At 39.3% G+C, this 27942-nt stretch overlaps 1 protein-coding gene and 1 long non-coding RNA gene across 39 annotated transcripts in view; one reads left to right on the top strand and one right to left on the bottom strand.

The window, feature by feature from the left end:
* NRXN3 (neurexin 3) overlaps positions 1 to 27942 on the top strand; it is a 1557595-nt gene that overhangs the window by 1133487 nt on the left and 396166 nt on the right. The window lies entirely within an intron of this gene.
* On the bottom strand, positions 12729 to 15958 carry LOC309868149. The gene is made up of 2 exons (XR_014313531.1): positions 15903 to 15958; positions 12729 to 13166 (listed from the first exon to the last, which is right to left on the bottom strand). It is a non-coding gene; the product is annotated as an uncharacterized lncRNA (long non-coding RNA).

Raw genomic sequence — 27942 nt, forward strand, 5'->3', positions numbered from 1 at the left:
AGAGGCCTTGCCTTTTAGGTTTTGCAAGGATGATTTTTCTCCAAGCAGTTACTGTGTGTGTGTCCTGCTTATAATCTTTATGAATGATCATATGGCTGACATACACTTCAAGTGTTGCAAACACATGGCTCATACTCCAAGGACAGCCTGTGCAGTGTTGTCCAATATTTAATAATTGGACCATTTCATACTGCAATCTAGTTTTCTAGTTTCTTTTGAGAAACTAGAATATCTGGCATTACTGGGTTTGTAACCACACCAGAAATTGACCAGCTGAAGCCACCGTCCTTAGGTGAAGCATCTGATAATTCTTCATGATGACTCCCTGACAGGACAGCAAACAGAGAACTTTTGAAACAACCCTGTGCAATACTGCTATCTTGGTTTTTATAGCAATTTGCCCCAAACCAGTCAAGTGGTCTGCAGTGAAATCAGAATTAGAATCAAGGACAGTTGGTTCTAAGTCTTGTGCTCTTCTCTATTCTACTGCCATTCATTCTTTTTTTTTTTTTCATGTATCGATAAAGTTATTCCATAATTTAATAATTTTTATGAACTGCCCCATTGTATTTCAAATCCTGTGCTAGAGTCTATAGGCACAAATGTGAAGATGTGTCCCCAGACTTATTTAGGACCAACAGATAAACAGATTCCTCTGAGTGCCTTGTGATGAGTATGAAAGCTATATGCAGTGTACCATGTTAATATTAAAGAGCACATGATTAATTTTTTCTGTGCCTCAGACACATCTCTACCACTATAAAGAGTAGAATTATTAATGTAGAGTCCTACCCAGCTTCTCTGTGGTGAAGTGATTAATATATAAGTCCTCGAGGAGCCTGGTCTTCCCAGAAGCAGGAAAAAGTGAAATGCAAAGAATAGGGGGTTAGAGATCAGAACACCAAGTGTTTACTCCTGGCTCTGACATTTTCTAGCTACTTAACCTTAGAAAAGTCACAGACCTGTACCCCTGGGGATAAAAAATATATGTTTATAAAAAATAAAAAAATAATAAAAGAAAGTGAAACATCAAAAAAAAAGTCATCAAGTTTATATGGGTTTAGATTTCTTCATCAAAAAATAAATGGGCATGAAAGGGTGACACAAGATTCTGGAAAATAAGCAGGTTTCACTCACAAATACTTATGATAGGGACCTTTTGCCAAGCTGTGAAGGAGTTGAAGCCATGCCTGTGCTTCGTGGTAAAGAGTGCTATGATCAGAGAAGCTGTGTGTGTCAACCAGAAGAAGGTTCTGACATCTAAGGAAAAATGTGATTTTTGAGAGTGAAAGTGAACAGAAAAGCTAGGATCAAATTTCCTTCATGGACATCACCACTGGTTAAAGTAAGAAGAGGTAAATGCAGATAGTATGCATAGCAAGCTGACTATCCAAACCAAACGACCTCTAGATGAAGGTGTGTCTTTAACTTAAGTGGTAGTAAGGCCCTGAAAATCCAGGGCTGGGAGATTTTAAAAAGGTCTAGACACTTTGTGAGTCACCAGATTGATTTGACTGTCTTTGACTTTCTCATAATGTATCAGTGGACCCTTGACTTAGCTCCAATTCCTTGAATTTGGCAAAGTAATAATTAAAGTGCACGTCATTGCTCTTAGGTTGGTTTAACCATCACTTCCGTGATGGTTCTTCCCATCTTCTTTCTTTGGTTTCTTTTCCAGTGTGGTCCTCACAATAAAATCTTAGCACCTTTTTAGAAATTACTTGGAAATTACTTACCCAGAAATCTAGGAGGTAATTTTTCTCTTTGGATGATAGATATGGAACTCAGCAGTTGAAGGGTGCATAAGGAAATCATATCTCTTAGAAGCATTCCTCCTCCCTCCCATCTGAATTATTTGGTTGTACTTGTTATCAGGTCTGGGAAGACATGACTTTTCTCCCAGCCACAATTGCTGCTGTTGTACAGTTTCAGGTTCTTTATTGTCTGACACCTGTGTTGGTGGCTATAAATAAATTAACATGGTAAGAGTTCCACAGTGAAACTCCAAGGCAGCTGAACCCAGAGACCCCTGCAACAAGATCCAAGGCCAGGCTATACACTACTGTTGAAGTTTGCTGGCTATGTTACACCCTACTTCTCCTTCCCCAAGGTACAGGTGTGTGTCTCTCTAGCAGGTAAAGCAGATCCTGGTCCAGTTGCATTGAAAAAAAGTCTACTCACAACTTTCCCTCCTCTGATATCCCACCAGTAGAGTTATGTCAGTGATTTATAAGGATACTACATGGGCCTTTTTGGATTTAAGAGGACAATCACACCAGAACTTGGCTGTTCCTCTGATGCCCCACCAGTAGAGTTATGTCAGTGAATTACAAGGATAATGTCCATGGGCCTTTTGGGATTTAAGAGGATGATGACACCAAAACTTGGGTGTTCTCAACTAGGATTCACCTAAGCTCAGTCATGAGTTGTAGAGGCTGACCCAGCAGCTGTGTGGCTCTCAAGTAGAGGCACTGTTATTTCCTGAGAGCGCCTACTGTGACTGTCACTGCTCACTTCCTCCATCTTTGCAAAAATCCCAAAATATTTGAGGAGGCATGTGAAGATGAAATGACATTGTTCTCAAGATGATATTATTTTACCTCTTCTGCTAGAATGCCTGTTCCATTTCTGTCTCAACCACAGTCTATGCTTTTAAGGATGTCATTCAGATTTTCTAAACTGAAAACTGAATGCATGGTCTAATGAAGAATTTTTGTGCCTCTTCAAGGAGGGTGTGTGAGACACCCTTCAGCAGGGATTGACCACTATTCTGTAAATAAAGTTGTTTTGGAATACAGTCATGTGCATTTGTTTACATGTTATCTATGGCCTATTTTGTTCTATAATGGTTAAGTAGTTGCCAAAGACATCTTATGCCTAAGATATTACTGATTGGTCTTTTACAGAAAAAGTTTGCTGTGTCCGCCCTTGAAGATGGAAATATTGACACATGTGGAACATACTGAAAGTTTATTTCAGGGAAAAAATAACATATTTGAAACAGCCTGTGCTGTATTTCAGATTTTATATCCATGATGCTGTGGGCAATGGGGAGCATTAGTCCATGCTGTCCTTGGAGGTTAGAGGATTGATGTTTGAGTAAGAAATGTAGAATAGGACCATATGTTAGACAGTGTAGTAGAGGGTAGAGCAGGTCAGCTGCCTACAGCTTGATGATTTAATCATTATAGCATTTTGCCATCTGGGCTCCAGTGATGTTCACCTCAAAATTTTTCTTTAGGAAACATCTTTATTGTTTATTCTTAAAGTTTGACTCAGGTCAAAGGATATGCTCTTTTTTCTGGTTTCCTTACATTTATCTTCCCTGATTTCTTTAGATATTGGGTCTTGTAGCCCCAAATTTGCAATATATTTTACACCGTTTAAATTCTAAACCTGTATGTGAAAGTTCAACTTTTCTTTCTCCCCCAGTACAGAAACTAAGGCAAATCTGTAGCAAGGAAAGACTTAGAAATTATTTTCTTAATGCACTCATGTGTGCACTAGGCTGTGTGTATGTATATGTGTATGTGTTTATACACTTGTATATTTCATCCTGTGACATGTTGTCACATGTATATATTCATGTGACCATCATCAATACTCAAGATATACGACTTTGGGCTAATGTTTTAATTAGCTTGTCCAGTTTCCATCTGCTTTGATGTGACCACCATCCCATCTTCTAAAATGTGGACCAGGACCATCTGGGAGCATGTTTGAAATGCAGAACCAGAGGACTAACCCCAGACATATCAGAATCTATGCCTAACAGATATGGTCATTCATGTGCATGTTAAAGTTTAAGAACACCGTTCTAGGAAATGTCTTCATTTCTTAGTTCATTAGCTTGACAGGATTAATTGGGTAGTGGAGAGAACATATCAAAATCACTGTGAAGCTTGGGATAATAAAAAGCCTGCACCTTCAGCCTCAAGATTAAATCTGAGATGATTTTTAGATGATCCTAGAGACAATTTTGATATACATACCATATGAGAAGGGTGTATGTTGCAAGAGTTCTCAGAATTCCTTTGCCGTCTTTTCCTTAAACCCCCTGGCAGCTATCTCTTGCCAGGCCAACAAAGATGATCTAAGTGCTTAATAAGCGTTTCACCATCCTGTCTGTTGATGTGGAAGTTTGTCTCATGCAAACATGACAAATGTAAAAAGTCTCTTTTTAAGAATAAATATTCTCATACAATACATCCTTATAATTGACTTAGGGTATCTATTATAATGTTTACTAAAAATGCACAAACAAAAAGAACCAAGTGCAAATGTTATAGGCTCATAGTTCTCATATGACCAGAAAGTCATTGCAAATTTACAAATGAGAAGCAAATAATACAATTCAAATTAAGAGCACTCATTTAATGTGGCAGAAGACATTTTCCTGAGAATAAATCTCTGCTTGCCATGTGAATACATGTTGACTATGGTGTAGGTTCTTTGGAGTTTGTTCTTGTGACACTTAGGTCCCCTTACTGTTTGCCTTGGAACACTTGCAAAACTTTCTCTCTAGTTTAGAATCCCATTTGATTGTTTCTTTCCACAGACACATCCAATATATGTCTATATTCAACTCACCTCTCTCTCATTTAGGTTTCATCAGTTAAGGTAGTAGTTCTTTTTTTTATTTTTTAAGATTCTATTTATTTATTTGACAGAGAGAGATTACAAGTAGGCAGAAGAGAGAGAGAGAGGAGGAAGCAGGCTCCCTGTTGAGCAGAGAGCCCAATGCGGGGCCAGATCCCAGGACCCTGGGATCATTACCTGAGCCGATGTCAGAGGCTTTAACCCACTGAGCCACCCAGGCGCCCCAAGGTAGTAGTTGTTATGGTCAGTGTGCCTGCAGACATAAACCCAAGGGATGACATTACAAGACAGTCTTCAGTCGGCACTTGTGCGACAGTACCCAGTTAGAAGTTGATCATACAAAGTATGCTTAATCGCTTTTTTGAGTTTTTTTTTCTTTTTTTAGAGGAAAACGAAAATTGTGAAGGTAACTCTGCATGTCTCAGTGTATTTCCTTGATATCTCCAGCTCAGTGTACAGTGGGAGACAGAATAGAGTGGAACTAATAAACATGGCCTTGGATGAGAGTCTATTTTAGAGCACCGCTTACTAACTGCACCTCCAGGATGAGTTTCTTAGCATCTCTATATCTGGGTTTCCCTCTGCGTATGATGGAGATGATTACTACCTACTTCATAAGCCAAAGAATAAGTACAGTATGCAAGAAAAGTCCTTAGTCTAGTCTTAGCACATCAGAAGACTCAATTATCAGTAGTTATTTTAACCATTACTACTAATAATTATTATCAATTACTATTACTATAATTATTACTATTGCTATTACTATTGGTATTATAGATCTGGACATTAAATCGGTCACATTAAAGACACAATAAAGACACAAATGTCTTTATTTTATTTGCTTCAATGTATTCTTAAGATAGTTGTTTTCTTTTCTCTATTGACCTCTTGTTTTAACCTGATTGTAGCAGAGGTAGAAAGCCCCATCAACATGCTAGCGTATTTAGTACCTGACTCAAAACACCATTGCTGCTTCTGTTGCTTGTTTCTACCGCTCTAGCTCCCTTCTGAATTGCCGCTGTTACTTCGTCTCTTTTTTCTAGTGCAGCCAATCTAGTGAGGGGCTCCTCCCAAGGGTCGTGTCCTGGGGCTGGACACTGAGAAGGTAATGCTGCCTTCATTAATTGCCCCTTGTGCTTTTAATTTTTTGCTAATGAAGCCCGTGATAAACTGATGGAAGGTTAAAAAAAAAAAAAGATAACTCAAAACATAAAGAAGTATAGTATTTTATTTTCCATTAGCATATCCCTGTTTATGCAGTGGGGACTAAAAAAATGAATCTCCACACTTGAAAATGCACACTTTCGGTTCTCTGAGCTATGTCAGATGGGGCTTTTGATTGGAAGCCCGGTTTTTTTGCTATTTCTAGCTGCTGGATGAGCAGAGACTTCATTAACAGAAGTAGGTTGAGGGGATCCATCAGAGCCATAGAGAATAAATTCAAAAGGAAGGGAGGGGGGAAAGGAAAGAAGGAAGGAAGGAGGAAGGGAGAGAGGGGAAGAGAGAAAACAAGTTTCTAACTATTTCACTAAAGAAAGAAAAAAGGCAGCTCGTGAATTAAAGCAAGATTTTTTAAAAAGCCTAAAAATCTTCATTTGCTTTCCACTTGTGCATCTTTGACGTATGCATGAGGCATGAAGGAAAGGCGCTTCTTTGGGGTGCGTGGACTATCTGGCAGTGCAGGGGCGCTCACCTTACTATTCTCACCTCATTACAGGGTTGTGATGACCTTTTGCATTCTTTAAGCGTTCTTGGTAATTTCAGGTTAGATATGCAACAGCAGAAACCATTTGACCTGACAAATTGGCTCATTGTGTGAGGCAGCTGTTAAACAACTGTCAGAGGTGTCAGAGGTGGTTTCATTTTAGTGAGGAGTTAGGTAATTTAGGGGGTTAAAACCATGGGCAATAAATAACCATCCACACTCATTGAAGGAAGTGTCTTCTTAGACAAGAGAATAGAGCTGAAACTGATGGGGACATTAGTCTGGTAAAAAGTCACATCAATGAAGATTTACTTCCAAATGATTTAGGTAGTAGAAAAGTGCCTGCACCAGCACCTGCCCTTGAGCATAGAAAATAAGGGAACACAAACCTGGTCTCCTGAAAACAGTCATGACAAGCCTGCGTACTTAACATAATAGGTCAATAGTCATCACAAAAGGGCCATGGGGCCAGTAGCCATCTGGCTAAGTGTGCTTAACGCTGACCTGCAAAGTCACTGTCAATGCCGAGAGTCTAAAGTAAGAGGGTAAGGTAAGAGTACATGATAACTAACTGAGGCACCCAGGCAAGTGAGATGAGTGAGATCTGTCACAGTGAGATCCGTTACTCGAGACTCATCTCTAGCCGGTCTCACACTGCCTTCCGGGCACGTGGAAATCCAGGTCCATATGTGCTAACCGTGGACACAAAGAAACTAGAAACGTAACACAGTTTCACAGATTGCCACCAGCCGAGTGGGTGTGGCAGGGAGCTTATTTCTCTATCTGTATATAATGTGGGATGGGGCAGCATTGTGCAAAACTGGGCTTTGAAGTCAAGTGGACGTAGATTTAAAATTCAAATCTACTTTGTGTGTAGATTATTTGCCTCCCGGGTTATAGTGTTATATCTATAAAGTGGATTAAGAATAGACAAGGTTAATTTGTGAGGATTAAATAAATGAAGTATTGCACAGTGCCAGATATTTAGAAATCTGTATTAATATCTTGGAAGAAGGTCTCTAGGTGTTTGTCTTGGGTCTTTGTACCTCTGTATTTACAATTGCTCGAAGATATGTGGTCAAAGTAAAGAGCTGTGCAATAGCTCAAATGCTAGAGGACAGACTTAAGATTCCAAAGAATTTCAACAGGAAGGAAAAAATGATACTAAAATAAATTGTAAAAGAGCTATATAAAAATCAATTGTAATAGGGCTATATAAAACCCTGCCCCTAGATTAATCAAACAAAAAAATCATTATCTAGTTCTGGGTAGAAGACACCTCATTTAAATAGATGTTTATGTACTTAAAAAAAAATGACAAATCCTAGATTTTTTTTTTTTTAATTTTAAGTTGCATATGTGCAAGTTCTGTGTGCTCCCTGCTGCCACATCTTAAGAGAACATTGACAAACTTGGCCCAATCCATGTGGCGCCATACACAGGCTATCAAATCCAGGCTCTGTCTCTATGAGTCTGTGAACAAGTCAGTTCCCTCACTGATAAATGTGTATGCAAGTCCTCTCTCTGGTTTGAGCTAAGGGTTACATTACATAATGCAAGTAAAGGGTTCATTCAGCACCGTGCCTGGCTTGTAACTAGGAGCTATTATTATTCACAGGAAAGAATGATGAGAATGGTGGCAGCCTTGAGATAAGGAGCTGAAGAAACTTGAAATATTCTGCCTATATAAGAGAAGTCTAAGGAGGGATATGACAGCTGTTATCAACTGTTTGAATGACTGTTAGGTAGAAAAGAGATTCTCATTAATCACCCTAACTCTAGGACACGGAACAAGGACCAATGGCTAGAAGTTGTGGCATCTATATGGGCTCCATAACAGGGATAATTTTCCATTTGAGGGTGTCCTACTTGTTAGAATAAACAGGAGGTAGTGAGCATTCTGTCATCGGAGGGAGGAAGAAGAGGAAGAGGTGCCCTTGGAGTAATAATGGAGAATAAAAATAGCTCCTAGGGTATTCTGGTTACTGTTGTAAGGGATCTGTATATTTAAGCCTTATAACATCCAGGTGAAGCAGACACAATTACCATCATTCCTGTTTTACAGTTGAGGAAACTGAGGCACAGAGATTCCGTGAATTTTCAAGAACACAAAATTTAGAAATGGCAGAGGTGGGATTAGAGCCCAGAATGTCTGGCTCTTGGATCCATTCTCTAAACCACTATAGGAAGTACCTATCAAATACACGGGAAAGGCCGAGTAACCCCTCATATCATGAAGGTTAAAGGGAATCCCTGCACTGAAGTTGAGATTTGACTGGATGATCTCTACAGACCTTCCCATTAAGTGTCTAATTTTATAAGACCAAAAAGCAAGAAGACACACACACACACACACACACACACACACACACAATGGTGAAAGATGATACAAAATGTAGACTCAAATTGTCATGGGTTTTTCTCGACATAAAAAGCTCAAGGTGTTCACCAGGAACTTATCTTCTACTTTATGCTCAGTAATGAAAGAACAGACATCTCATTGCCTTGCTCCAGGCAAAATAGAAGGATTTACATTTAAATAAGGGATAGGTATAGAACTAACAGCCCCAAAAAGAGACTATTGAACCTCCATGGGAGAGAAAAGAGATACTAATTTATTGAATAAGTATTAATTAAGCACCTACTGTGTGCTAAGATTTTTTTTTTTTTAAAAATCTGTGTGAAAGAAAATAAAAACTCAACAATCATTGCAGTCCCACACATTTAGATTCTGGTAGCCTTCAGGCTTTTTCTGAACGTCAGTATGCAGTGATTTTCTTTTCAGGTCTTTAAGAAAATAATAAATTATATCCAGTTTTGGAAAGGAGGCACACATGATTTTCTTCGCAGATGTCACATGAACTGGGTAATTTCACCTTTAGTGTGGGTGCTGAAAGTATGCATTCACTTCCTCTCAGGCCAGCTTACTACCCAGTAAAGACAGATGTAGGTGTTCTTGTATTAAACTATTTTAATATACTGCAGTGGGAAGAGCTCTGGTCTAGACATTTGGAGTTTTGCTGCTGCTGTAATTTATGGCAAACATTTGTCCTTGGATCTCAGTTTTCACATCTATAAGTGAGGAGGTTTGACTAAACTCTCTCTGTTTCCTTTAGGCTCTAATGTCTCATATTTGTTTTATTTTATAATTATGCTTATTTCATCATGTAGATGCCAGATGGCAAAATGCCCTGGCAGTGTATGCAGGACCCAAATTGATTCTGGGAAAATGGGGCACCAGTGATTCCTACGCTAGAAGGAGCTGAAGTAAACAAAAGCCTCTGGGTTCTAGTTCTATTTCTGTTGGCTATAAAATGTAGGCATGGCTCAATATTAGGAGACATCTCCTAGCTTTTATTATTAGGTTTTAAAGTTGCCTAACAAACCCATTGAGGCTGTTTTGTGCTTAGAGTGCTGTAACGTTATGAGGGAGAGGCAGGTGCAGTATAGCATATAAAGCTTAATTGTCTCCCCACACCTTTAATTTCTCTCAATCTTTTAAAACAATAAGGAGAAAAAAATGTTATCTCTTGGTCTTTTCTATGAATATAGTTTACAGTCTGTGTATATTTAGATGGCTTACATGAGTGGGAAAATAGTCATTGTATTCAGTAAAATTTCTAGAGCAGACCTGCCCTGGTATTGTTTCTTGGGTTCTACTTGCTTTTTCATTAGATTTTACCATGTAGACCTCACATCCCTCTCCATGTTAGTCTTACTGTGATTAGTTCCAAGTTACAAAGACAGTAGTAAGGCCACAGGGTTCATGGTGTTTTCACAAAGCCATCCCATCTTCTGCTCTCGAGTTCATGAGTAAATGGCATTTTGATGCTCACTCCCTTGATTGGTTTCATTTCATCCGCGTTCTTCAAGAATCTTCCTTTACCAGTTATAACACTAGAACTAATTTAAAGGGGATGGAGGGAGATTTCTCTCATATCAGTGCTATAGACCAAATAAGGAGCTGGCCAATGGTAGGAACAGATTAATGAAGTCTCAGAATCGATTTTGGTTCTAAAGATCAAACTTGAAAAAAATGAAAAAGTTATCCAGATCTGAGTAAGAAAGCCAGAAGGATGACTTTATAGATTGACTATTAAGTTTGTTATGGACTCCATGTTTGTATCCTCCCAAAACTCATGTGTCAAAACCTAACCCCCAAGGTAATGGTATTTGGAGGTGGGACCTTTGAGGGGTAATTAGGTCATGAGGATGGAGCCCTCATGGATGGGATTAACGTGTGCAAGGAATTTGCCTTCTGCCATAGAAATATAAATTGTCTTTCATTTTCCCTTTTTTTGACATCTGGCTCTTCTCTGATTATATACCTCTTTTTCACTTTGTCTTCTGATCTCTATCCTTATCCCAATCTATTGGGAATAGCTGTGAGAATTGCTTTGCTAATGTAATGATACCTGGGACTAATTAACAGTTTCATAATGAGATTGTATCCTCAAAAAGGAAAATTTCAAATGACTAGAAGACTAGCAATGTCTGGGGCCAGCCTTAGAGCGGTTAAGTTAACTGGTTGTGAATCTTAAATGGGCTTTTGGTCTTCGTGTGGGTTGCGTTCAAAGGCTCCATTCACTGTTCCTTCCTGGGTGCTTCTCTAGTGACTAGCAGAGCGTCTCTTGTTTTCATTGCCTCACAGTCATGCCGACTGAGCACAACTGCTTTCCTGGTAGATCTGTCGCACAATGAACTGCATTCATGGGAGGTGGCTAGTGTGCGGTAAACATGATTTAGACACACCGATACTAGAGAGAGATAGAACATTCATTCAGAGGAGACACCAACAAATTGCCTTTCTGCTGGCTCTGAAATATTTTCTTTCAGCATACCTAAAGATGAAGCTGGAATGAAGCGAACGAAAACTTTATCCGAACAAACTCTTCCTCGCGTGGCTTCTGATGAAAATGGTGTTGGTATCAACTTGCAATATGCTCACTGAGACTGAGTCACAACTGGGCTCCTCTTGAAGCTGGCATAAGATCTCCACACACAAAAGCTGAACTCATTGAAATCAAAGCGATTGTATAAGAAACTCAACTGGAATTAACTGGGTGTTAATATATATATATGTATTTCTTTTCAGACAATGAGATCATATTTTTTTAAGATTTTATTTATTTATATGGCAGACAGAGATCACAGGCCGGCCGAGAGGCAGGCACAGAGGAGGAAGTAGGCTCCCTGCTGAGCAGAGAGCCCAAGGCCAGGCTGATATCAGGACCCTGGGATTGTGACCTGGGCCAAAGGCAGAGGCTTTAACCCACTGTGCCACCCAGGCACCCCTGGGATCATATTTAAAACATGCACTTACTTAAAACACACATGCACACGCACACACATGCAGAGACTATCATATAGGTTTATGGAAGTGCACTAATTAAGGCAAATTAACTTATACTCAAAATAAGTACTCATTAAAATAAACATGCATTCCTCAAAGACATGGCTAAAAGGTTATACATAGGTGAATACAGCTTGAGGACTCTTCTTAATCTGTATAGTAATAGGCTATAAGAATTAGAGAAAGAAGAAAAGGAAGTAGAAGAATTTGTGAAGGCAGTAACAGGTAACATTTACAAAATCGGCATCTACTAGGTGTTAGACGTGCTTAATGCTTCCCATATAGTAAATAGTTTAAGACTCATATTAACTGTCTGACTTATATTCTATTATTTTATCCTCAGAAAAATTTATATAACTTGGATAAGGCCCAACACCATTAAAAGCAAAATTGGAAATCGAACCCAGGTTTCTCTAATTTCTGAGCCAAGATCTTAATTGCTACATTGTTACCACATTCGCAGAAGCTTTTATTTGAGGTAACACCACTCTATTCAGGGCTTACATTATTCCAGCAGTGTCTTTCTCTGCAAATGGGCAAAATACAAGCCCCTCCACCCCCAGTGTTTTGGATTACTCAGATGATAGTTTGTTTTTGGAAAGAGAGAAGTATAGGCAATTGACAGAAGCAGAGTGCCTGGCTTTAGATGATTTTTCTTTTTCCATTTTTTCCTTGATGAGCATAATCATGTGAATAATTAAGCTTCAAGAGCTGAATGACTGATTGGCAGCAAGTGACTATCTGTTGTTTATTTATAAGGATATAGCTTTCATGGGAAAATACAAGATGTTTTTTGAAACATCAGAAGTCTTGCATGAGACTTTATAAATCATGGAGATGGCACCCCTTGGAGGTTAAGCTCTCAGGCATTTAAGTTACACTGACTTGAGTTCAAGTCTAAGTTGCTGGCCCTTTGAGACTTCATTTCACCCCTCGGTGATGGATTTCTGGAAAGTAGAACCATTAATTCTTAGAACAGTTGGAAACATTCAAACAGCTTAAGTTATACAGAGTGCTAGCTCAGTGCCTGGCATGTATGTGATAAACATTCAGTAAATCTACTGTGTGCTCTTTTATTTTATAAAAGTGACAAAATTTTTATTTAGGAGAGACTGGTTGGATTCCTGGAAAAGCTGTAGTGCCTGGGTCAGAGGCTTGCAAAGACTGCTCTAGACATGCTATGTTGATAAATTCACCACCGTTGATTTTTCCATCAGTTCTAGATTCATTATAAGAATGAATCAGCTGTTCTTTGTAAAGAGCTTTAATGCTTTGACATAGCCTCCTTTAATTGCCTTAATAATCCTATGAACTAGAGATCATCTTGTCCATTTTTACAAATGAGGGAACCAGAGATGAGAAAAGTAGTGAACCAGGTAGTGAGCCGATGAGCTATGACACGAATTCAGGTCTTCTTCAGTAACACTCCAGTTTAATTTTAAAACAGGAAGATGTTGAGACCATGTGGATCACGCCTCAGTCCATTTTACAGATCAGAATATCGAGGGTCTAAGAGAGAAAAATAATTTGTCTAGATTCCCACGGTAAGTTAGAGGCAAAGCTGACACTAGACCCCAGGGCTCTGTTCCAAGCCTAGATCTCTTTCATCCTCCCCAGGCTAGTTGTGTATGCTCTGTAGAGGAGGAATGGAAAGGTGAGGCAGGAAAGAGGGAATATGGGAGTGGGGGGCAGAGAAGGAGAGAGAGAGAGAAAAGGGTAGAATCACAGAGGAAGATTAGATCAAGAGCAGGCATCAGGGGGTGGTCTACATCAAATACCAGGGCTTTCCACTCTTAGAACTAATCTCTACCTGGCAGGAGAGGCAGAAATAACCGGAAGGAGACTGAATCTGTGATGTATTTGCCCTTGCTCTCTTTCCTTCCACCTCAGTGATCACAGTAGACGTAGTAGTGAAGACATCCCCCTGTGACTCCCCCACAGCCATATGGCATCACCATCACCATCTCCAGCAACCCTCTCGCTCAAGATTTGGCATCCCTTGCACCGGCCCGCATCACCGGATGTCAGAACTTGGCTGATGTGGTTTCTCAGGAGACTGCAGTGGAATTCACTTCCACAGAGGCATTTTCTTGACATTTTGACATTTGCTCAGAGGAAGGCAAAAGGCTGGCCCAGGGCCCATTCATCAAGCCCATCAGAATCAAACTATATTTTCTGAGCAGCTGTCGATAGAGTGTGCATGAGATTATTATTGTTTGCCAACGCTCTATTGATCTTGGCTTTGTGAAGCTCAAAGTCTGTTTACAGCCACCTATAAAAATGAACGGCCACTTCTTTTACTGAAGGTTAACATGGTGTGTTTATTTAATTGAATGGAAAAGGCCTCGTGTTTTTCAAATGTCATTGTTAGTAAATTTTCAGGGCAATCTGAGTGACTAGCGTGTACGGATTGAGGACAGGAAGATGCCTGGTTGGGCGGGCGGTCAGCTGGTTTTGGGAGTTGCTAGAGGCATTGGATGTAAGACAGAAAGATACTGGAATAACTTCCCTATCCTGAGAAGTGCTATAAAAAAATCCTTACTCAATATTAGTGTTGTTTTTTACAGTCGTCAGCTGATAAGAAGAACTCTCCCCTGGGTGTTTCATTCTTTTGCCAACCTCTACTTTTGTTCCTTCTTTTGGATTTCCCCAAAATGTTTAAAGGTGACACTGACTATTTTAGGTATTGTGCATTTTGAAGTTGGAAGTTTTCTATCATCTGATCTTATTTTCCCCCCCCTTTCATACAAGATTTGACAGAAATGGCTAGAATTAGGAGTCGTGTCAGTAGAAGTTGATCCTGGCAATCCCAGTGACCTGGTTTTGGAGAGACGTGTTTCCGTGGCCTGGAGGGAGTCGCACGCGGCTCCTACCAAAGCAAGGAGAAGAGCCACAAACAGTCTCAGCCACCGTGAGGGTTTATCAGGGCCTCCGGGATGCTAAATGAAAAGCAGAAACCAGTCAGCCAGTGGACTGTTTCAAATGGAAATACCAGAATAATTCACTGGGAGTTTTTTTGTTTTTAAACTTTCCTCAGGAAGGTTTGCCCTTTTATGAGGTCTACTTTAGCAATTTCCGTTTTAAGTGTTACTTTACCCATTCTGTCTCAGTCTCCTCAGCAGGAAAACGAACACACAAAACCTGTTATTATTATATTCATGTGTATCACTGGGGATTTAAAACAACAACAACAATGGAGAAAAAGCAACATCTGAAGCCTCAGTGTAGCCAGTTTCTATACAAAGAATTGCTAAACTCCTCTGAGGGCCGACCACTGCCCTAACTGCCAGGGCTAGAAAGAACTGTTTGTGTGTGTGTGTGTGTGTGTGTGTGTGTGTGTTGGTGGGGTGGAGGTCTATGAAAATACTTAACAACTTGAGAAGTATTATTGAAACTGGGGAGCGAGGTTCTTGTCTTGTGGAGTCTAAGAATGACTTGTGCACAAAATAGAGAGTGAGTAGAGCGACAGAGTTTTATAAAGCAAGGATACAGAACGGGCTCTCTGGTGTGAGAAGGGTCCTGACAGGGTTGCCACTGAGGGTTTTTAGGGCTTGTCTTTTCTTGAAAACTTGACCAGGAAGCTTGTGGCTTTGGGATTCTTGAGCTGTCTGGGTCTGAGCACAAGGACAATTGGTAACACCCGTAATGGCTTGCTTCTTTGGGGTCTGGTCATTTTCTGTGATTACAATGTAGCCACCAAAGAAAAGTACTCCCGAATATCCAGGGCCAGGTGGTGGGGTTTATTTTCCTACCTCTTGTTTACTCTTAGTGCTTCTGCCTGCCAGGAATAATTTCAGAGCCCAGCCAGGGGCCCCCTATCTCACTCTGCCTAGACCTTAACCCTTTCCTTATTCATTATGATAGATGTGCTCTAAGACTGGGAATGCCCTGAGGCTGACTGGGGGTCATTGCTTTGATCTGGTAGTGGGATATATCCTTGCCTCCCCAGTCTCCTTCACCTCTATATTTAGTCCTAATTACAGTCTGATTTCAAATAATCAGCCCATTTTTTGTATTTTTGATTCTGCTCCTTCAGGAGCCCAATAGAAGACATACAGTTGTCAAGTGCTTTGAGGAACAAGACTTCTAAAATCTCTATGGGTATCTCAGGTGTTTCTTTAGTTTAAATATACACACAAAATCAACATGGGCATAAGGGTTAGAAATGTGCCCTTTTCTCTAGGTGGTGCAAAATATTGGAAAGGATAGGTAAGCTAGACAGGATCACAAGATGTGTTTCCTTACCTTACAAGATGTGATTTCAATACCCACAAATCTTCTTAGTTCTGAGTTTGAAAAAGATCTATAAAATCCTATAAAAGAAACACAGTTGGGGGTGGGGGCTGGGTGGCTCAGTGGGTTAAGCCTCTACCTTCAGCTCAGGTCAGGGTATCAGGGTCCTTGTATTGAGCCCTGCTTCTGGCTCCCTGCTCAGTGAAGTCTGGTTCTCCCTCTCTCTCTGCTCTTCTACCTGCTTGTGCTAGCTCTCATTTTCTCTCCTCTCTCAAATAAATAAATAAATATTTTAAAAGAAACACAGTGGGGATTCACAGGGATGGGGGAGTGGGAGTGGGCAGATGTGTTCTTGAAGAGAGTGCTCTGAATGTGGAACATTCTCTTTTGTCAATTAATTTCACTTTTTATAGATGGTTAGACTATTAATCAAGGTCTTAGGAGAAAAGTGGGTTTGAGTGATCTCTAGGAAGACGTTCCTGATCATAAATTAAATTAGACTGTGCATTGCGGAGCCCCTACCAGCTGTAATCCCTCTGGGGAGCATCTCTAATACCTGGTGCAGCCTGGTTAGAGGTGACACGAAATCGCAGAATTTGACCTTTTTTTTTTTTTTTTCCTTCAGAGTTAGGCAAAGAGAAATGAGCTGTTTTGGTATATCGAAGATACCAGATGCTGATTTTTAAGAATTTGATTTGGGGGAGGTACAGATCCAGGGAAATGGGTTTGATCCCTCTGAAGATGAGGGCACCTCCTTTTCCTATTTAATAAGAGGGCTTCTTTGTCTGTATCGTAATATCAGAGAGAGCGGAGTATGGAGTCATGATTTTGAATGCTGCTTCTAGAGTGAGGTTTTTGTGGGTTTGAATCCTTTGCTTGATGATTTTTGGCCAAATTAGGTAACCTGTTTAAGGATTAATTTCCTCATCTATAAAATGTGAGTAACAGGGGTGCCTGGGTGGCTCAGTGGGTTAAAGCCTCTGCCTTCAGCTCAGGTCATGATCCCAGGGTCCTCGGATCGAGCCCCACATCGGGCTCTCTGCTCAGTGGGGAGCCTGCTTCCTCCTCTCTCTCTCTGCCTGCCTCTCTGCCTACTTGTGATCTCTGTCTGTCAAATAAATAAATAAAATCTTTTAAAAAAATAAATAAAATAAAATGTGAGTAACAAGAGTTCCTTATAAGAACCATATAAAGGTAAAATAGAAACCACCCAGCATGGTGCACAGCATATAATGTAATTCCATAAATATTAACTATTATTACTAAACTGAATATTTTAATAGTTATTACCCCAGAAATTCCTAGGCATGGGGTTGTCATCATGATGGGCAAGACATAAGGGTCACAAACTGACACCCTAAGCTATTTGCAGGTGCATGACCTCTTCACTAGGGCTTCCAGTCATTGATTGAAAGATTGATGAGTGCAGACCCATCATCCCCTCTTAAAGAAATAACCACGAAATTTACCCTATTTGTAATGTAAGAACTGAGTGTAAGGACAATTGCTTCTTCATCCAAATGTTCAGTGTCACATAAGAAAAATGTCTTGTGCCCAATATCCTTGGAGAGATGAAGATATATTTAAAAATCTTTATATTACAATTAAGGCTCTCATGCATTTAGCTTGTCTATGGGTTCTTCATTTCTATATCACTATTATCTTGTCAGAAATAAGAGTAATTATTTCAGTATTACAATTTTCCCACTCAGAATGTAGACCTTTTCGTTGTTGCTACTGTTGTTGTATAAGTTGCATTATTTAACTGGATTTAAAACATCCATCAGTATGTGCCAAAAATTTATTTTCAAAATTCTTCACCTAATACCTACACAATAAGCCCTATGCTGGTTTTCTGTGAAATTCACCTTACTAGTATTCATAGTACAGAGAAATAAAAATTCCACATTTCTATATCTGTATTGACATTTAAGACTGCATATATAAAGCCTCCATACATGGGAAGACAGGCTGTAACTTGCTGGTGAGAATTTCATTGTTCAGGATTCTGTGTTGAAGCTCCTGAGATGTGTTGGGTGGTAGAGGTGATGCTTTCTTTGTGTCATGGTTGACTTCCCACTTCTTGATGAAAGATTCACTTGCCTGAAAAATTAGCAGGTTTATCTGCATAAACTACAGTTGCACAGTGGATTATTGCTTCTCGGTTTCCCACATGATGAGCCTAGACTCAAGGTGAAAGGTTGGTCTGCAGCTGTGGCAAACAAGGAAGAAGTTAATGAAGCATAAAGATCAAACATCTTCTTGGATTTCCTTCTCTTTCTTCATCTGTTCTGTTGCTTTAAAAAAATACTATATCCCCATGGCCTGTATGTTCTTAGTGTAGAAAACTCATTAGCAGTATTTGGTTCTGTTAGTTGGATAGGGAATTCTCCATTCATTGTGAAGGGAAAGTTCTCTAGATACCACCTAACTGTCTCCATTGAGAAGCATCTATGGTGTTTGAAATGTATTGTGGGTCTTTTAAATTATTGTGCTAGGAAAGGTTATATAAAGACATCATTTTTATTATTAATTAGCTTACCTCTCCCCTGCTAGTCTTTTATTCATGATAATTTACACGTAAGCAATACTTGATCTTTCCAGGAATCCATAGGATTCTACTGCTATTAATTTTGAAAATAGTGTTAATTTACTTTCATGAATTATCTTCTCCGAATTGCTCCCTAACTCCTCCCCCAGAAGTGCCGTCTAGTTTAGGAGTCTGATTTCACTGTGGGATTTAGAGTTATTACAGATCCTCTGGCTATCACCTGCTTTCTTAGAAACAGGGCTGAATAAATAGCAGAAAAGATGACTTTATTCTTTATTCACAACCTATAAGCTAACAAAGAGTGCATTTAAAAACAAACTATTTTGCAAATGATGGAACTAAGGTGCTTGATGATAAATATATACCCAAAAGTAGTAAGTCTGTAGAAAAAATGCCTGGTTCTAGCTTTCTGCCCTTATTTGCAAATTTTTGAAGTCTTTATTTTATTTATTTATTTATTTATTTATTTATTTATTTATTGGTCTAAGAATCGTTTAAGTAAAAAGCTATTCTTTTGAAGAGACTTGACTTAGAGGATATTCCATAGTTCTTATGATTCTATAATTGAAGTTAAAATAAAAATGTTAGAGCATAGTACAGAAAGGATGTTATCGGCTCCAGGTTGACCCACCATGAAGCCTTTTAAAAGACTATCTCTGTATTAATATAATTATTTGCATTTAACCGATGTCACATAGAAATTAATCACAATTTTCACATGGAGAATTGATAACTAAGAATGGATAATAGATTGAGTCTAAATTGATTATCAACAACCTTGATAAAAAGATACAAACCATCCAAATAAGATTTAAAATAAATAAATGTAAAATCCTATATTTGAGTAAATCAACTTTGCCAGTTCTGCATGTAAAAAGTCTGGCTTGACAGACTTAATAGAAAATAAGATCTTAAAGTTTTAATTGGTCATAAGCTTATACTAAAGAAAGGAAAAGGCAATGCAGCCTTAGCTTCTATTAATAGACTTCTACTCTGTTACTAAATTATTTTGACTCTTCATCTGAAATATCTTTCTTATCCCTCCACTTAGTTATTGTTCTAAGACTGTGTCAACCTTTACCTGGCAGTGGCTTCTTAGTCATATCCTTTCTTCTTTTCTCACCACTCTGATCTGTCTTTGCATGAAGCCAATTTTATCACTGGCAAAAGATCTGATGATGTCATTCCCAAGTAAATAAGCCACCAGTGGTTCACAGTAATTACAAGTTTAATTATTCTCTTAAGAATGAGATTCTTGGGGCACCTGGGTGGCTCAGTGGGTTAAAGCCTCTGCCTTCGGCTCAGATCATGATCCCAGGGTCCTGGGATTGAGCCCCCCATTGGGCTCTCTGCTCAGCGGGGAGCCAGCTTCCCCATTTCTCTCTCTCTGCCTGCCTCTCTGCCTACTTGTGATCTCTGTCTGTCAAATAAATAAATAAAATCTTAAAAAAAAAAAAAGATGAGATTCTTTAGTATACTATTTCATGGAGCACTGGGTGTGGTGCATAAGCAATGAATCTTGGAACACAGAAAAAATAAAACAAAATTTAAAAAATATTTCATTAAAAAATTTATTCGAGAGAGAGAGAGAGAGAGAGCATAAGTTGGGGGGAGGGGCAGAGGGAGAGAATCCTCAATCTGTCTCCCCACTGAGTGCAGAGTCTGACCCGGGACTTGATCCAGGACCCTGAGATCATGACCTTGAGTCAAATCAAGAGTTGGAAGCTTAACCAACTGAACCACCCAGGTAATCCTAGTATAATTTTTAATCTCTATCAACTTTTCCTTATTTTTGAAGATAGCACCTGCATTTCTAAAGATGTCCTTAACTCATCTTAACCATTATGGACCATGGGACCCTGAAGTTGCATTGTATTTTTACATTTCCAGAGATGTGTGCAGTATTTTATTTTCTTTCTTCTTCTCCCTCCCCCCTCTTGCTTCTTTTCCTTCTCATATTTCCCATTTGCCTTTGACCAGCCACCAGCACTCATCCGTGAGGTTCAAGTATCTTTTCTCCTGGGAAGACCTCCTAAAGAGGCCTCTACCCCAACTCCAGGAAAAACCAATCTCTCAGTTTGTGCTGTTCCCATACTCCCATATCTTTATGACAGAATATAAGGTGCTGTATTCTCTTCTCAAGTGACCAGAAGCATGTCTATGTTTGTTCCCATTTTCTGTTATTATTTAGATTTTCTAAATTGTGGAAGAGTGCTAACCCTGAGAAGATCTTCAATCTCAAAGGAGAATAGTATAGAGGATTATTTCTTCTCTCCTATCCCACTTTCCAACAAATTTAAGTTTGTATTAGTATCTTTATATTATGAAGTGTGTTCAAAGATTTGCTTTTCTATTCTCAGAAGCAGTTTTTCTGGTAAGATTGAAAGTTCTATACTATGAGCCTTTGACCCAAGAATACAAATTTAAAGATCATGAGGTCTTTCTGTCATAGTTCTGAATGTCAGTCTACTTTGTCCTGTGGGTTTCTGAGTCCTCTGCATTTGGCACATCTTACTGAGATGCAAAGACACACAGTCCTGGTGACTAGGTTTTCAAACTACAGTATATAGAAAAAAAAAAGTGTGTGGACAGAAGTTGACAAGACTGTCAAAATACCTGTTCCCTAGATGCCTGAATAATTCTTCTTTAGCCATTCACTTTCATCTTAATGTGTAGTCATATATTTCTAGTTACATTTTGGTTTTCTCCTGACACGGAATAATGCGGTGTCCACAGTGTAGTGCTATGTTCCCAGTTTATAGTGCAGTAAATGAAAAGGGTTGGATCAATCATCCTTCATAATTCAAAGCAAAGGAAGTCAAAGGGAAGAAATGTTGATATTTTTTGGGATACCAGGTGTTCTTTAATTGAAGCATTTTGAAGAATTTCCAGTTTACCTTCTAAGGAAATTTCAGCTTCTTGTTCTTTCTGTAATGGAAATGACCATTACAGAGTTGGGAAATCCTAAAAGGAAAGAGGAAGACTGTTGGGGCAGCCTGGTTATTTGGAAATTGGGCTGAAACCAGAAGGTTAGCTATCTTCTCATCTCATGGCTCTTGAAGGTAGAAACATAAGTAGCTCTTTAGAGAATTTACTGTGAAAGATTGTGATCCTTTCATCCCTCTATCTACTATCATTCTCCATCAAAGTGCATGGATAGGTCTTCATAAAGACTCCAAGATGACACTAATTTAAAAAGCAAATACAGACATAAGTAGCAATGGGACACAAAATCTCTATTAGTTGTCCTCCAAATTAAAAAAACAAAAAACAACAACAACAACAACTAATTTCTGGGAAATGCCCATTTTCTAATTTTATAGTATCTAATATATGTCGAATTATGCACCATGTGTTGAGGGAGAGATATGAATAACCAGTGTGATGACCTTTTTCATATATGGAAACATTTCATACAAATAATTCTGGTCCATTTTTATGCTTACTATTTTTTATTTATTACATCTGGTCTGCCATGGATCTAGCAAAACTTTATTCAATGCAGCATAGCCCCTGCTTATCTGGAAGCCTTCAAACTAAATGGAAGTATAATTATCACATTTGAGATGATTTCTTGGTAGAAAAAGCAAAGAACCTAGAATCCAGTTTTTTTAGAATGCAGAGGTTAAGGTCACCAGAGGCACTTAGAGAGCTTGTGGGAATTTCAGATGTCTTGTTTTTACCCCAGACTTACTGAAGTAGGGTCACTGAGGAATGGCACCCAGAAATATGCATTTTATACCTTGCCTAATCGATCTGAATGCATATTGGAGGTTGCACTATTGGCTTGCCTGTAACATGTAGAGCTGATCAAACGTGACTCCGTTCCTGGCCAGACTGGTAGACAGCAATACCTAGAAGCAATAACCTTTTCTGAAACAAAACAAGTGGCATATGAAATACTGTGAAATCTCTGGCACTGGCTATCTAGTATCCACATGTGCCCCACTCAGCTCTAGATTAGAAAATAAAGAATGGGCTTCAGCCCAGTGGCAGCCATGAGCACAGGTGCACAATTTGGAAAAATGAGATCAGTTCTATAAAAAAATCAAGGTAAAGTCAAAGAAGTTTAATAAAAATGTAAATCCCCTTACAACTGGCCCCATGTTTTCCATCTCTTAATGAGCACCTGTCATCTGGTGAATAATGACCAGGCCTCCGAGAGCGAGTCAGGCAAGCAAAAAGGCCCGTGGCCGGAGACCCTGTTAGGCATTTTAAAATGAACAATCCATCTAACAAATAAAAACTCGTGTCAGTGATGCAGGTATAATAGCATAATCTCTTCATGAGAAACAATATGCAAATGAATCATAAAACAAGAAGAGACAGAACTTGCCACTGTTGCCTTGGGCAGTGTTTCCTAGACACAGACTCTTGAGATAGAGATTACGTGTAGGCGGCTTCTTGGGGAGGGGGCTGGGAAGCAGATCCTCAGTGGAAGTGAGGGAAGCAGGCTTGAGTAGAGGAAAAATTGGGACTGATGCAGGTGTAACTAAAGCCTCAATCGGTCTCAGGGCTAACATGAGAGTTGGGTTGGTCTTTCTGAGATGTCCCAAACTGAGCAAAAACACCCCATTCACCTCACCATCCAGTCACTGCTCAAGGCAATCCCTTTGCCTGGGGACACTCCCAGAGAGGGACAGAGCTGTGAGCAGTCAGCAGCTGGCATTCCCAACAGCTGGGGGAATGAGTACTCCAGTCTTGAAGGAAGACTCCAGAAGTAAATCCACTACAACGCTGTCTGGTTCAAGGCCAAAAATTACAGAGCTGAGAGCTACAACAGGCTTCTGATCTTCCACAGTCTGCTGAATGCCCCTGACAGTCCACTGAAGTGATAATGTTAAGGAAGGAAATGATTAGAAGTAATTTGCTGAGGGACCAGGTTTGCATTTGGAGCTGTCAGCAAGTAATGAAGCAAGAATGTCAATCGACAGGTGAATCAAAGTTGGGGCAGAAGGAAGGGAGTAGGAAATTTGCTCCAAAAAGAGCAATTGCTTTAATTGAAGCTTGTGATAAGTAGAGAAAGTTTGCAGCAGTCAGAGATTGCTAAAAAGGAAAAAAAAAAACCTTTGTGCCTGGTGGTTGGGACATGAGAGGTTTTGTAGGACAGAATCTCACTTGAAAAATCAAGTCAGGATCAAAGCCACTTTCCAATAAACCCTTTAAAGAAAGGATTCCCTGTTTTTATATTAGCCCTAGCAATGAACACTGCTCCCCCCCCCACTTAATTATTATCATATGTGTAATCTACTAAGAGGTAAATCTATTTAATTGTCTTATTAAAAAGGAAAAGGTGTTATCCTTGCTAGAAGCGATAGGTCATGGATTTTTCTGCCCAGTGTAGCGTGCTCTGCTCAGAATGACTTCTGCCCACTGCCTCTGGGTGTCAAAGTCACCTATGACGTCACAGAGGTGCTGCCTGTCCGCTGGCATGGGAGCGGGAGACACTGCTCCAAAAGATGTCCGTAACCAGGTCAAGTAATTGAGATTATAGGCACATAAGGAGTGGAAAGCTTTTCATAATATGAGGCCATTTCCGTGACTGTGTTGAAAACTGATAAAAAGTAACTTCTATCTTTGGTGTCTTCTGTCTTTTTTTCTTTGACAGATCTTGCGTGTGTGTGCATGTGTGTGTGTGTGTGTGTGTGTGTGTGTGTAAAACAGTCTTTTTTCCCTTTCTGGTCTTTGAATGAATCCCAGTCTCACTCCAGCAGTCCACAGTGACATGCGGAAAGGTGTCACAGAACTATAGCATTACTGTGTAGAGCTCCAAGGATATATTTTCTAATTATAATCTCTCCCGAGCTGTTTATAAATATGTCAAGCTGTCTACCTAGCTGCACGCCACTGGCTCATTTCTGTTGCAGGAGTGATCGTCTCTCCTCTTTCTCCTCTCCTTCCCCCATCTTGAAAAGCTCCATATCCTGAGTGGCCAGTAACTTCTAATACAGTGAGTATGTAAAAGTGATGTTGATCTCCTTGGAAAAGACACACATACTTTTTGTTTTGTTGGACAAAGCAGTATGTTTAACGATTTTATTTACTTATTTGACAGACCGAGATCACAAGTAGGCAGAGAGGCAGGCAGAGAGAGAGAGAGGAAGAAGCAGGCTCCCCGCTGAGCAGGGAGCCTGATGCAGGGGTCGATCCCAGGACCCTGAGCCGAAGGCAGAGGCTTTAACCCACTGAGCCACCCAGGCACCCCTGGTCAAAGCAGAATCTTAGAGAAAAAGAAAATTGAAAGACAGTTTGGTTAGAAAGCACTCTTTTTCACAACAGTTAGGATGGTAGTTACCACTGTGATCATTGTTGCTAATCAATGATTAAATTTCCTTGAGTCTATCCCCCTAAATGCTTTAAAATTTATTCTCTACTTTCTGTGCAGAAACTTCCTCACCTGGTCTATGTTATCTGCTTCCCAGGTTATATTTCAATACCTTTTAATCACTTCCTTGGCCTTTTCCTTGGACCCCTTTTGTCCATCCTACACACAGTTGCCAAATCAAACTTCCTGAATTGCCACCCTGATTTCATCTTGCCGTGTGTAAAATCTTTCAGTGTTTCTCCTCTCCATTAGAAAATAAGATTTTATTTTGTAAAATATCAAAAGCCCTGCAGAATCGGTCTCTAGCTCACCTATTTTGGCCTTATGCTTGCCTGTCCATCCCACTGTTCTTGCTTCTCTTTCGTCAAGAATTTTGAGTGGCTTATATGTTCTTCCTGTTCACCAAAGTGTTTTCCACCTCAGTGCTTTTGTCCATGTGGTTCCCACTGTCTGGAATGATCTTCTAAATGAATTGTGACACTTCAAGATATGTCTTTGTCCCAACTTCAGAAACTGCATTTCATTCTGATGAATAGCATGATTAGCTCCCACAGTATTTCCCCGGGCTATTTTACAAGTATAGAGGATTCACTTGTTAATCTTAAAATGTGCTTTCTAAAACAAAGCTTCATCTGAAAACCCATTAAACCTCTAGTTTAAATACCTGGACATTCTCAGAAATTGAATTTGCATTGTCTTCTCAGGTAACCAGTGTGGTCATGTCAGATTAATGCAACATCATGTTTTTATGATCCCAACAATCTCTAAGACAAGAGGAAAGGTACAGTTACTGAAAGAAGCATAGCAGGAGATTCGCTTCAGAAAATAGAACTTGGAGTGGCTGCCAAATCACACAATCCTGAAGTGGGGAACCTGTAGACATCAGGATTGATTTGAACATGCGGGGTTTTTGCCAGTAGCTAAGAGAAATGAGAAGCCCCTTGAACTGGAAGTTTGGAGAATTAGATCTTCACCTAGGTCTGCTGCATACAATCTGTGGGGGGATCCTTGGGGAAGTCATTTGACCTCGTTTGATCGTGCTATCCTCAGATGTAAAATAAAGTCTTAGAATTAAGTAGTCTCAATTTTTTCTAATGTTTTTGATTAAATATCTCCCTATCTGTAACAGATAATGTTGCTACCCTGCCCCCATCCCTTTGGATCTCTTCTATCATTTTTGTAGATCCTCCAGCTTCCACATAACTTTCTCTTGCAATAACCAGGATGGTCTTCCCTGTTAGGAATATCGTCCTCAGTCAAGTGCTATTTCGCCTCTGGTTGGAAAAACTCTCGGTTATAGGCCAGATTTCTTCCAAGATCAGGCTACTGCTTCCTCTCTGGAAGTTCACCTGAGGCTGTGCTCTTGTTTCTCTGCCTTGCCTCCCCCCCACCCCCCACGCAAGGCTTTTCCTTACTGGTTCCCCTGGGAGTGCTTGCTTATTAAATCCTTTGCACATGGATCGGGGTCTCCAGGTCTCCTTATTCTTTGGACTTGACGTAAGGTATGGTCTATCTATCTGTCTGTCTATCTACCTTTTTTGAGTGCATTAATGAACATGTGATCAGAGTTTGTGTGAGGCTTTCTGGTGAGGGTTAGGAGAGGAAGAATGTGCTTTGCCTTCTGAATTGTGTGTGATAAAGTGTTTGATAAAGATGGCTTCAGAAGTGGTTCCAGTTAAAGCAATAACTACTAAAAAGGCTCTCTTTATTAATGTATGGATTTTCTGTCACTGATGTTTGTCTCCCTATGAATAGTTTGGACTAGATTTTTTCAAGTAAGCATTTTATAACATCTGTTACTGTTTCTAGGAGTTTCATAAACAACTAGATGAGTAGAGAAATAACAAGGGAGAGCTACGAGATTTCTGCCAGTATCTTCTAGTTTTTACCTCAAAAGCTATTTTTTAAAAAAAAAATTTTTCTAATTAAATCTCAATGGAATGTGAAACGAGAACTGGAATTTGAGCCAAGAATACCTGAAAGAGATATCTGGAAAAGACTTTGCTGGTGCCATCTGTGTATGTGTAGAGAAGCAAAATGTATAAGATAATGAAGATGAGTGTAATTAAACCTCAAAGTGGAAGCCTAGTGCTTTACTTCACTAGTGCCTAGCTGTTCATGCAGAAGTGCGGTTTGTTGCAGTTTGATACCTGTTGTAGGCTAAGCCTTATGCACGCAGTTTCTCCCCTGATGTTTGGCAGGAGTCATGTATAATACACTGAAACAAGGCATTGAAATAAATAGAATGGCATTTCCCACTCGCTTCCATGCTGTTATTTTCTCTGCAAGATGCATTCTGGCTCCTTTTGTGAATCCTCAGATTTGATTCTACAAGCTGCTGAGAAATGCAACACCTTTATGCCACCCACAAAAGAGAGTTTTTGTACAGTCTGTTGTATTTAGAAAGTACGTGGGTGTGCGTGTATATGTGTGGGCAATGGAATAGTTCATTGGACATTGTACTTGCAATACAAACCATGTTTATCATCAATATGTCGCCACTCTATTCACATAATTACATTATGGGTTTTAGGTAGAAATTAAATATCAAAAGTTGAATGCAGAATTAATAAAATGAATATGAATATATATATATATATATATATATATATATATATATATATATATATATATCTTCATGGCCCTGAGAATTGCATCCCAGTGACATTGCTCCAGGACCAGAGATGAAACCTTTTTGTTTGTTTGTTTGCACTGAGCTAAGTATTACTTTCAGAAAACCAAAACTTATGTTCAGCTTTCTAGCTAATAGTCTCTAGAGACACTACCAACCAGGTATCATTTGTATGTTTTATTTAAAGAAAAACATTCTGTAAGAATGATTTCCTCATTCTGTCTACTCATATGAAAAATTTTAAATTATTTCCTTATTATGTCCACTCATGTGAAGTTTTTTATGTTCATTTTTATGTATTCTTCCAGTTTGCTTTACTTCTCTTAAAATGGGTTTAAATATTGTAAAACATTTAACATATATACAAATAGATAGAACACAGTAATCAATATACCATCAGTAATAACAATCAGTAATCAATAGGTAACACCAAAAGTTAGCTTCCTAAGTCCATTCAGTTCTTTGTAAGCCCTCTTGCTGGTTCAGCGATGACATATGCTATTTTTATAAGGTGAGATAGTAGAGTAGTATAAATTGTACAAAC

The sequence above is a fragment of the Mustela nivalis genome (genome assembly GCF_964662115.1).
Source record: "Mustela nivalis genome assembly, chromosome: 6".
NCBI lineage: Eukaryota > Metazoa > Chordata > Mammalia > Carnivora > Mustelidae > Mustela > Mustela nivalis.